Source organism: Dromaius novaehollandiae, chromosome 9 (assembly GCF_036370855.1).
Source record: "Dromaius novaehollandiae isolate bDroNov1 chromosome 9, bDroNov1.hap1, whole genome shotgun sequence".
NCBI lineage: Eukaryota > Metazoa > Chordata > Aves > Casuariiformes > Dromaiidae > Dromaius > Dromaius novaehollandiae.
This window is the reverse complement of record NC_088106.1, coordinates 828,974-839,557: the sequence shown is the minus strand read 5'-3', so window position 1 is coordinate 839,557 and position 10,584 is coordinate 828,974. Positions and strand designations below refer to the sequence as shown.

The following is a 10,584-nucleotide window of genomic DNA, read 5'->3' as shown; positions in this document are numbered from 1 at the left end:
GAGTTTGCAGGCTGGCTGAAAACGACGTGGCGTGACTTTTGCCTGCCAGTTGGCTTTTGGTTAGTATCAGAACGAGCCCCGTGGCTTCAGCGTTACCGTCACGCATTTCTGACATAGCGGCCTTTCCCTCTCACCAGGCTCTGGTGGATTCTTGTCGCTTGGGCCAAAAACGTGGGTCTCCTATTCAAAGAGCTGCGGGTAGAACCCAGAAGTGTCTCTTATATTTTTCCCAAATCACATCAACAATAATAAAATCACTGAAAGTTCTGAGAAACTTTTATTTTGTGAATCTAGTTTTATTCTGCTTTTTTAATGTCTCGTAAAAGTAGTGTATTCTGATTAACAATATGCTTTTTTATATAAAACACAGTCTTCATTGTGTGTGCAATTTGTTACCTAAAGCAGTCTGTTTTGTTTATCCAGTTTTAGTTATCCCACAGAACTTTTTTTAAAATTTCTGTAATAACTAAGTGGAATAAATTATTTCCTTATTACTCAGTAATATTTTTTGGAGGTACTACTCAGCTATAAAATGATCATATATGAATTATAATATTTTGCTGTGATGTAACTTTTTCAGGTGAAAATAGCATTTTCTACAGAAATTTAATATTGTTCATGGAAAGCAGCATTTAAAACTATGTAAAATAATATGAAGTGTTTAAGTCAGATGATTCATTTAAAAACGCTGGTTGGTCAAACCTGGCCTGTAAGGTCACATTTATGTCTATCTGAGGGCTGCCTGTCAAAAAAGGCACTGTTTCTTTTCATCTTAATGCTAGGTGCATGTGCACAGTCACTGGCAAAAGAAAATCGAGAAGGAGGTGGAGAGCAAATAGCAAAAAACTAAATGGTATTAAAGCCTTTATGAGCTGTAGAGGTTTAAAACGCAGTTTGTTTTATTTAAATGTATTGCCAGGAGTTACTAAACGAAAGTAGTGATGGGGCTCGCAGTGGGCGTGCGTTAGCCTCGCTGACCAGGAACCAGCCATAACTTGCAGGAATCACGTCTCGCATGTCAGTTCCTGCAGAAGTTTTCTGGCTGTGACTGGAAGAAACATAAGTAGCCTCGGGACCACTCCACCCTGTAATTAAATACCAAACCACAGAAGTGGGGGATGGAAAACAGACTAATAAACACGCGCTCACTCACAGCACTGTTATCTAAAGCATTCTTCTGTGTGTGCATGTGTGAAAAAAAAGTTTAAGTGTGATTTATTTCTGATAAAAAGGATTTCTGGAAAGACAGGCAAAATGCCTTGTGTAGCTCTTACATTGGTGAGTGGGAATATCAGTTGCGTATCGATCCACATGCTGAACTGTGTACACATATGCTGTAATAAGAATTTTTCAAGTATTACTTTCTGCCAGTTTGGTTTTAGGTGCTGCAGCCTCGTATTTCAGAAGAGGTCTAAGGTTTTAGTGTTTTCTCGATGTGCGTGCGGTGCTTCCGATCAGACTCCGATTTCGTTCCGGGAGGTAAACGTGTGCATAGAGAATAGGGTGTTTGCACTGAACGGATCTGTGAAACTTGTTGCTGCCGCTACCTTTATCACAGTGATTTTTAAAAATGTTACAGTAAACATTTGCCACCTGAGGACGTATTTGCCAGTAAAAGCCTGTTCAGGGTGAAAGCAGGCTGATCACTTTTAGCACGTGGTTTACTTGACATGCCCCAAGTTTTTCCCACCGGTTTCTGCTGGTGGATAAGTTTGCTCTAAGACATGGTCAGTTTTGTATTACCAAACAGGTTCAGCAGAATGTGGTGAAGAAAAGGAGTATAAATACCATGAAAGTACTTTTTTTCTGAAAAGGACAAAACAAATAATATTGACAGTTAAACTGTTTGAGCGATTTCCCAGTGCTGCATTTCTATGAAAACAGTTGTGTTCTGTAGGGATCGCAACTGTCCAATATTGCAGTTGTGCTTATGCCGTGCAGTATTCAGAACAGGGATATGTTCTGCCTCAGAAATGTAGTCACGTAACTAAGCGGAAGATGGGGGGGACAGTGCAGGGGACACTCTGCTAAGCTCCGATAAAAGTGTGGGGAAAAATTAACACCTTTGTGCTAACCTGCTTCGCAGTATTGGTCCAGCGTTTGTGACCAACCGCGGATGGACACAACGCACGTAGTATTAAGTGGGGATCGCATCCATGTAGCTTTGGTTTTACGCTGTAAAAAAATGGCGCAAGGCAAGAGGCCGCACCTCTTCGGTGTGTTTAGTGTTGTGTGTTAGGAGATGCGTTGGTGAAAGCGTCTGGCGTTCGGGGCGTTTCACGCGCGCTGAGGGCTTGGCACCGTTTCCCGTCTCCAGCGGTTGCTGGGCCGGAACGTGGTGGTCCCGTGGCTGCTCCCCTCGCCTGTGCTCCCGCTTGCTAAAAAGAAGTTACAGTGCGCAGTCCCGTTGGAGATGTATTACTGCTAATGACTTCTCTCTGGGATTAATGTATGCCTTTACTGTTTAACCGAGTTCATAACAGATGGGGAAGCTGTGATACAGTGCTGAGGTCTGTTTGCTGGGATCGCGGCGGTAGCGCCTATGCATATAGCTTCCGAACTCATTTGAGAGACGTGAGGGAGTTCTAGGTTTGGAATGTACACATCTAAACTAAACCTGCAGGCTCCGATTAACAGCATCCGGGTGCCATCTGATTGCTCCTTTAACTGGGGTCTGTAGTTCAAATTCTGTTCTAACGATGCTGTTATAAATCCACAGCAACTTCTCTGACTTTTGTGCAACTGAGAATTAGCTTTTATCTTTCTGCTTACATGGGATCAACACGATGTATGAAGTAATTTCAACGTCTGAATTCTGAGGTTGGATCAGATCTTATTCTTGGCAAAACTTGAGTGATCAGGCTTGGTCTAAGGGAGCGTTAATGTAATCAAATATGAGAGGATAAGCACGTGAAGCCATGAGACATAAGCAGTTAGGTCATTTAATTCCATATGAAAAATACTTTCAGGTTTATAAATTAATTGGTACATTCCCTTGTTTTCATAATCTCTGGTATTCTATACAAGTAAATACAATGGACTCGACAGTTGTCTCTTAAAACAGACATTTTTTAATTAGTGTCAGATTTTGGTAGGATTTTTGCCTGACTAAGGACTAAATATGGATTTTGGAAATTGACCTAATACATTGTTTAGAATTAACTGTTTTATTTCATCAAAAAAAAAAAATCTAAATTTCTGGTCAAGGGAGAGTTGTATAACTAAATCTGAATATGGTTCAAAAAGTATGTAAATTTTTAAGTACGGTAGAGAAAATAAATAGAATCAGTGATCCCAAGAGTATTTAGTAGGTTTTATTAAAAAAAAGATTGATCCTGAAAGTTGTTACTGGGATGTATTAACAAAAGTGATAGGTAGTAGGCCGTATTCTTGCTGTTTCACACGTTATAGGCTGTTCTGCTGCATTAGAATTTCATGCCTGTGACTCCAGTCAGAATTTGCATTTCAGTTGTCACAGCTTTGAGTTTCTTCATTTAATAAGTATGTACAGCGTGTAACTATATTTCATATGCATCTTGGCTTTCTGTATGAACTTTAACTACTGCACTTCACAAATGTATTAAATAATAAACATTGACAAACTATAACAGTAGTCATAATTATCATACAAAGTTTTTAAACTTGTTGTCATCTTACATGAAGAAAGTAGTGTTAATACTGTTTTCTGGTAGTTTTAGGTACCTTTTTAGTTTCTAATGGCATTCTCTTATTGATATGTCCCACTAAATAAAGTAATTGCCATGATTGTATTCTGCTTGATATAAACATGTAATTTAATAGGAATGTTTAGACAGAGCAAACAGTGAAGTTTATTGATTACTCAGAAGCTTACATTGTGTAGGGTTTTTTTGGAAGACATATTTGTTAATTTGTTATTTTATATGTTTCTTTTAAAAGCATGTTTGAGTATATATACTGTCTACGAAGAGTCTGGCATGGTTAGCTCTTAAATTCCATGTTGGTGTTCCACAATGTACTTTTCATTATATTAGATTTTTTTATTCTTTCTTTTTTTTGTTGATTTGAAAGTTTTAATACATTAAGTTCCATATTTAATGCTACATTAGAAGTAATGAATTGAGCTAAAACCAGACTTGAAATAGTCTCTTCAGAAAAAAAAAGTTTGAGTGTAATAATTTCTTTCTATTTCTGTTGGTGCAAAGGAAGTAAAAGACTGAGAACTTAAAGGCAATTAAAATGTATATAAGATGCGTGGGCAATAAGGGTAGTCTGCTTGCTTTCATTTATTACATTATGCATGAAGTTAGACCCCAGCTTGGGTAGGTTTCACTATTTTAAGTTACAAAGCTGATAGCAAGACAGGTGTAATTCTTTTTTTCTTACATCTTTCTCTTAGTCCTGCCAGACAATTCACTCTAATAGGTTAAAATTTCTTGCGTTAGTATCATCTCTGAAGTTCAGCTGCTTGTAATTGAGTACTCTTGCTAATCTATTTTCCAAGAACAGCAGGGCATAATCATTTATTTTTCTGGTGATCAAGCTAAAATTCTCATTTGGTGCATAAAAAAGCTTTTGCCTGTATTTCAAGTTGCAAATCTTTAATGTAGTAAGGGCTTAAAACCGTGTCTTGTAAAATCTGTGCCGCTTCAAATATGGACTGCATCTTCATTCACAGCACACTGGATCTTAGGAAGTGATGAGGTGCTCTCAGTTTTCAGTGTTTTTCCACTTACTTTGATGAACTTAAGGTCTTTCCATTTGATAGGAGGTCTCAGACTCTGATCTGTCATACAAGATCTGATCCTGTGATGAAATTTTTAAAAAAACAGGTCTAAGGACATTGTTTTATCTGTGTCATACATCCTAGAGTATCGGTTTGTCTGTAGATTTCATTTTAATAATTATTCTACTTAATTATTAATTCAATTATTACAATTATTCAATTTTAATTGAATAAGTATTAATTCAAATTATATTTTTAATGCAGAAGTTAAGAGCAAGTTCATGCTTTCATTTGCTGACAGTAGGTGCTAAATAAAATCTTTATTTTAAAACTTTAAGCTTTCAAACTAAGTGGTGAAGCACCAGGTGGCCCAGTAGTTTTGTAATTTAATACACAGATTTAAACAAATCAGAATTTGCAGGCATGTTTTTAATATAATCTAATAATGGGCAACACTTTGGTTCATGAGTTTAAAATGTTTTAAACATTTTTGGATTAACGCATTCTTTGGCTATAACTGCATTTGGTGCTAATTTTGTGTCAAGATACAGGAATGTGTCAAGCATGCATATTTAGTTATAACAACAAAATCCTTATAGCAGAAATCCAGCGATAGGTGAAAAATGATTTCTAGGACTTTTTAGATGGTCCTCTTCAGAACTGTGTCCCATCTGACTGACTGATAGATATCTGCTTTGGGTCTTGACCCAAGGGAGCTGCCGAACAGAGCAAACTTTGTGTTTTAAGTTATCGGGTTGTAGACCGATTCCACAGACCTGTTGCAGCTGAAGTGACAGATTTATTGCCATTGATTTTAAATGGACAGTTTAACAAAATCCATTTTATGTAAGAACGGAAAGATCTGCCAGGCTTAAAATTGAAAATGTAATTTACAGTGAGATGAAAAAAATGTTATTCATATGTCTGTTTAACTTTGTGGGAATGAAAATTTTTCTTTCCACTGACTATTACAAATACTTGGAATAGATGATTTAAAATCAGATTGAGTCACTGGAGGAAACTCTGAATACATGACCCGGATTGATAAATTATTTCTTTTGATATTAATTTAAAGCCTAGCTGAAAAGAAAAATTAAGCTATTTTCTATGTTGATGTCAGAGTCCCCCTTAAAAACTGATAAGAAAAAAACCCAAGGGTCAGAGACACTGTTCTTTTCGTTACGTCTGTGTTTCGCTTCCTGAATTGATGTGAAGGAGAAGGTGCAGTTAATTTCGGCTGTGAGCTTGGAGGCAAGCAGCAGAGTACCTGCCGAGTTTCCCGTGAGAGCTGGTCATCTCTTCCTCTTCTGGTTCGAGACAGCGTCTTTGCGTGGTCCGTGGACTCTCAGAATCGCAACCCACGTCACCGGCGGTGCTGCGGAGAGCTGGGTGCAGCGGTGTGCCGTGGGACTCGCGTGTGAGAGCAGATCTGTAACGAAACTGCCTCAAGGACACGTTCGGTTTACAGGCTGCGATCCAGTTCCCTCTGCTGGCATTTTTTCTGAGTTAGGATAAAAGCTACGTTTTGACTTCGCTGGCTGTGAAATGCCAGCTAAGAAAGGCTAAATGCAAGGCTGTGCTGGCCTAGCAGTGCTGCCAAGAAGGGTTTCCTTGAAGAAGCATTTAAGAAACTTACTGTGAGGGCTGTCTAGACACAAAAGTTGCACTAAATTTAGTTATGTTCACTTTTAAATGACTTAAGGAAATCAATGAAAACCCTTCTATGAACACTATTTTGTTGATATAAAATTGTATATATTGGACACATACACTTTTAAGTTAATAAAACTAATAATCATTGTGCATGCATGGAATTGCACTGTTTTTATGGAATTTATCTTAAATCAATCCTTTAGTTTTAGCATTAAATCCAAAGCCCAAGAATATTTGTGCATAAATGGATGATAACTATCTGTATATATATATATGTGTGTGTGTGCATATATATATATAAATGCGTATCTGTCTCATGATACAAGTTGAATATACAGTTGCTGTACTCGTAGATCATTAGAAAAGGAAATCAGCATGTTTTTAGAAAAAGAAAGATGTCTTTATAGTAGGTATAGGTATTAAGAATGCTACTATGAACATGTTTTTCTGGAACCACCTGAAGGGCTGTTGGCTTTACTCATGGTTTGGGTGGCTCGGAGTAAGAATGGACAGTAAATGTGCTTTGATAATTTTCTGTGAGCTGCTGCTGTCACCGTGTAGAAGGCGGCCCTCCCTGACCCTCTTTGCTCTGTGGTCGGTAGGCGGGTGGCAGGGTGCAGAGCGCTCTGCTGCTGCGGCTGATAAATACGTCCAGCTTGAAATGGGTTGGGCCGCGCAGAGTCTGTTATGAAGTCAGTTCTTCCCAGCTTCCTGTTGCTCACGCTCTCCGGTCCTGATGGGAGAGTCGGCGACTGGACTTGACTTTTCCCTGGTTTAGGTATGCTTTGGATGGAGTTGCAAACATGTTCATTTCGCTGAGGCGGGTCATCTTTACCCGTAATTCCTTCGCTTTGATTATGGAGGTTATTACAGGACAAGAGCTGCTTTGCAACAACGTGCATTTAGTGCTCCGGGACCTAGCGTGACTAGCAGATCTAAATTGTATGGAAGCAATTAAATCCAGAGGAAATGTCATGTGGGCTGAATTTAAACATAGACTTGTGGCATCGGTTACTGTTTTTGCCCCCCTCGTTTTATCCAGAGAGAGAGGGTTTTGTTTTGTTTTGTTTTTTCAACATTTGGTTAAATCAAAGTCAAGACGCGGTCTTAATACTGATACCTGTGACTGTTGTTTACAGCAGTGGGAAGTCAGGGATGTTGCACGGTAGTTCAGTCCTTTGCAGTAGCTTCAGTCACGTCTGCCTTAAAAATGGTCACAGGTAGAAAGAGACATATACGTGCTTATTAGAAAACTGAACAGAAAGTGTTGTATTAAAACTGAAAGAAACGCTCAGGATATCGTCACAATTACTGCGTGAAAGAGAGCGAGCTACCTTGCGTTTCCCGATGGCTCCCAGCACGCGCACAGGCAGCTGTGCACAGGGTAGCAGCAGCAGAGCTGCGTGTCCGCGTGCAGCTTTCCTCCCAGTGACTTGTTAGTCTGCCTGTCTCCCATGCAACGTCTGCCGGCATTTCCGTACTTTCTTGCTCAGGATGCTCCTTTCTGTTCATCGGGCATTGATCTGTCCCTAATCCTTTGTGGGTTGAATATTCAGACTGTTCTTTAGGTTTCCACATGGAATGACACTTCAGTGGTACATTAGAGTTTTTCCCCCTAATCCTTTTATTTGTTTGTTTTTTCCTTCCCCTTCCACTTCTGATCAGCTTTCCTAGTCTATCCACTGGCATTTTATTACATGATCTACATTCCTGTTTTTCAAGGATTGATTAGTGGTGAAAGCATCACAAAATGAATATACAACCTTACGTCAAGAAACTCTCGCATCTCTTTTTAAAGGTTTTGTTGAAGTTTATTCTGTTTACTACGTTAAAAATCATATTTAAACTGTGAGATTTCTGTTATGCGAAACTTTAAAGTGCAGTGTCAGAATTTTAAAGAAATTTTCAAAAGGCCTGGTCTTGATTGACATGTTTTCTTAGGCTTTACCTGCGCTGCGAGGCTTCTGAACAGAGCCACGTCGGTGAAGAAGGACGTGCTGGTCACTGGCCGGGAAGCTGGCCTGGGCCGAAGGAAATAGCAGTGCGGTTGCTGCTGTGCTGCAGAGCGCATGGCTCTCAGAGAATCACATAATCTCTCTGCGCTTTCGTTTCTGATCTGTAAAACCGGAATAATACATTCTTCCACCCTCTAGAAGCACCTGCAAAAGAGTATGTTAGAGACTGTGAGGCACAAGCATGAGATTCAGAAGTATCTGCAGTGAGACTGATAATGCAAGGCCTAAGCCTTCAGAACTGATCAACTTAGGTTTTTGTCCATGAAAAATTCTGCATATTTAAGCGGATAGTGTACAGGAGTAAATACTAAATTTGTGTTCCCTGGAGATTTTCTTACAGTGTAAGGTTACGTCCTTTTGCAGAGCTGCTGTTTTAAGTGGAAACAGAGCTTGCCGTTCCACACAGGTGTCTCAAACTTCAGTCACCGGAGTATAGCAGTGCAGTCATGGGTGATTCTTCCCCTTTCTTAAAGCAGCAGGAGTTCAGAATCCCTGGATAGGGCTGCAGGTTGCTCTTTAAATCCTTGTTCTGCAGGCTTATTTACAAAAACTAACTGTATTTTGTGCAAACTGCAGTATACTCCCCAAACAGGTTTGGAGGTAGAACAAGATTTTCCAATCCAGAGCATAGGAGCAGACTTTATTGAAATAAGAGGGTGGTAGCTTGTCCACCTGGAATTAGATTTACAGACCATATTTTCAAAGGTCTCTCTACCTATCAGTCATTTGGAGGGTGTGGTTTTGGAGTCTTCTAAAAAACAAATAGCTGATCTGTGGTGTTTGTGCACCTAGGCAGACTTTTGCATGCATTAAGGTGCAAATGTGAATGCTGCTTTTCACAGTTTTCCTCAAAACATGGTATTTCCAAAAATGACAGGACTAAAAGTAGTCACCACTTGAGAAAGGGTTTGCGGTTGTCTGGATAATGGACAATTTTGGCAAAAGTATTTTTTCTTCTCTTAATATTTATTCTGTATGATTTCTTTGAGAGCGTAAGCCATGCAGGAAGTTGGATTGTGGGGACGCGTTTCTCTCCAGTGTCTTGCCAATGCTGTTATTCACCTAGAATGGACATTGGGGACTTGGACAAAGCAGGCTTTGCATCAGGAAATAAGTACAGCCTGCTCTGCCTGGTCATCACTGTACAGCTTTGTGGGGAATATAGCAAAAGGTCAACATTTTTGAGCCGACGAGCAGAATTTGGTGTGGGAGTGCTTCACAAAAGGTTTTTTTATTTTGCATTTGGCTTTGACATTACATTTTCCTAATTGTTTTTGACATTTTACTCATCATATTATATACGTTCAGACAAAATTGTAACTACTTTTGCCTTGAAGGTTAGCAACATTTTTTTTTGCAAATATACATGGCTTAATTGCAGAGGCTCACATAAAAAATGAGGATTTGATATGAAGTTAACATAAAAATTGTGGAAATGTGTTGAATAACACGTGCAATCTTATCTTGCTTTTAATTGACATCTGGAAAAGGAAAATAAGATTCTCTTGGAAGTCTTAGACATTAGGCAGCATCATTTTTTCAATATCATACTCTTAGTTTGACAAGTGTTCTACTTTTGAATTAATTGTTCACTCTGGGGTTTGGGGTGTTGTTTTTAATTTTTTAAAGTAAAGGACGGTATCAGAGGCCTTTCGTATTGTTTGAGCAGTGCTGCTGGAGTTGTTCTTTTATGACTTTTTATTAATAAGGCAATGGAAAAAAAAGTAGATGTAATGGAAAGGCATGGGCATAGCTGTTCCGACAGGTTTAAAAAACGTGTTTATCGCCCCTGTAATCTAAGGAAGGTGTTGCAGTGCAAGGTGGCAGCTGCAGGGAGTGACGCCGGCTGAGGCCCCTGCAGCCTGGGGCCCCGCGGGGGAGAGGGGCTCCCCGACTGCGCGGCTCCCTGTCCCCCCCTCCCAGGTCCCGCGGTGACGGAGCGGTTGGTCGACGAGGCAGGCTGATGGCAGCACCTGGTACGAGTCCCAGAATGGCAGCGCGTTGCCCAGACGACCCACACTTGGTACCACACAGATCCTCCGTAAGTCCTCGGAAAGGACCTTGGTGGAAGGACTCGGTCTTGGCTTTTGCTCTTGGAGTTGTTCCCTTCTGCGCCCTGACTGAAGCGTTTGCCCCTTCAGGTTGGTAGGTGCTGACTGTGACGACGCTTTAATCCCGTCTCCAAGTACTGGGGTAGACGGAATGAAAGTC

General features: G+C 40.0%; 1 protein-coding gene across 1 annotated transcript in view; it reads left to right on the top strand.

Annotated features, from left to right (window-relative positions):
* Nucleotides 1-10,584, top strand: part of WWTR1 (WW domain containing transcription regulator 1) — a 76,080-nt gene that overhangs the window by 1,444 nt on the left and 64,052 nt on the right. The window lies entirely within an intron of this gene.